The following is a 256-nucleotide window of genomic DNA, read 5'->3' as shown; positions in this document are numbered from 1 at the left end:
GGGGGCGGGTACAGGTCAGAGTATTTGTGCGTCTGACGGTTCTGGAGAGAAGGAGACGGGGAGGAAAAAAGTTGTTCGTGTGACTCAAAAAAGAGCGTCCGGAGGGGAGCGCGGCGTGACCTGCTCCCGCCGCTCCTGCCGCAGCCTGCACACCCGCGAGGGATGGATGGCTGGATGGATGCTCCATCCCTCCTGCCCCGGCCCTGCTCGCCTCCCCACTCCTCGAGGACTACAACACTGTTTGTTCTCTACACCT

The sequence above is a fragment of the Acanthisitta chloris genome, unplaced genomic scaffold (genome assembly GCF_000695815.1).
Source record: "Acanthisitta chloris isolate BGI_N310 unplaced genomic scaffold, ASM69581v1 scaffold2529, whole genome shotgun sequence".
In the NCBI taxonomy this organism is placed as follows: Eukaryota; Metazoa; Chordata; class Aves; order Passeriformes; family Acanthisittidae; genus Acanthisitta; species Acanthisitta chloris.
The sequence above is the reverse complement of the archived record's forward strand: the minus strand, read 5'-3'. Positions refer to the sequence as shown.